The sequence below is a fragment of the Penaeus monodon genome, chromosome 20, assembly GCF_015228065.2.
Source record: "Penaeus monodon isolate SGIC_2016 chromosome 20, NSTDA_Pmon_1, whole genome shotgun sequence".
NCBI lineage: Eukaryota > Metazoa > Arthropoda > Malacostraca > Decapoda > Penaeidae > Penaeus > Penaeus monodon.
This window is the reverse complement of record NC_051405.1, coordinates 2,505,476-2,505,949: the sequence shown is the minus strand read 5'-3', so window position 1 is coordinate 2,505,949 and position 474 is coordinate 2,505,476.

The following is a 474-nucleotide window of genomic DNA, read 5'->3' as shown; positions in this document are numbered from 1 at the left end:
TTTCATGCAGGTATTCTCATGAATTTATAACAATCCATTTAATATACATGAATCATTCCTAAAATAAGCTTCGACCTCACTTCCTTAAAAAGCTAATATAACAAGGAAGGCAGATTCCGTGTCATTGAATTCTCCAATCAATCAATCGTCAATTGCCTTCAGGAAATCAAGGAAACAAAGGGGTTGATAAGCCTCTTTATTAATGACAATGATTCTGCATGTGGTCCTTTTCAAAACCAATCAGCGAAAGGGATCCAAAAATATCCGTACAAACCCACAGCATCCAATTTCCAAAGACTGCCACGGGAGGAAGATACTGCGTGTAGAATAACAGTTAAAATGTAAATGTATAGATGATGGGGTGTTTGAAAACTTGGAAAGCAAAGGCAACATCTCTCTCTTAATTAGCACTCACACCAATTTCCTGTGATTTCTCGTATTTCAGCCAATAAGCATGAGAACTTCTTTTAATCC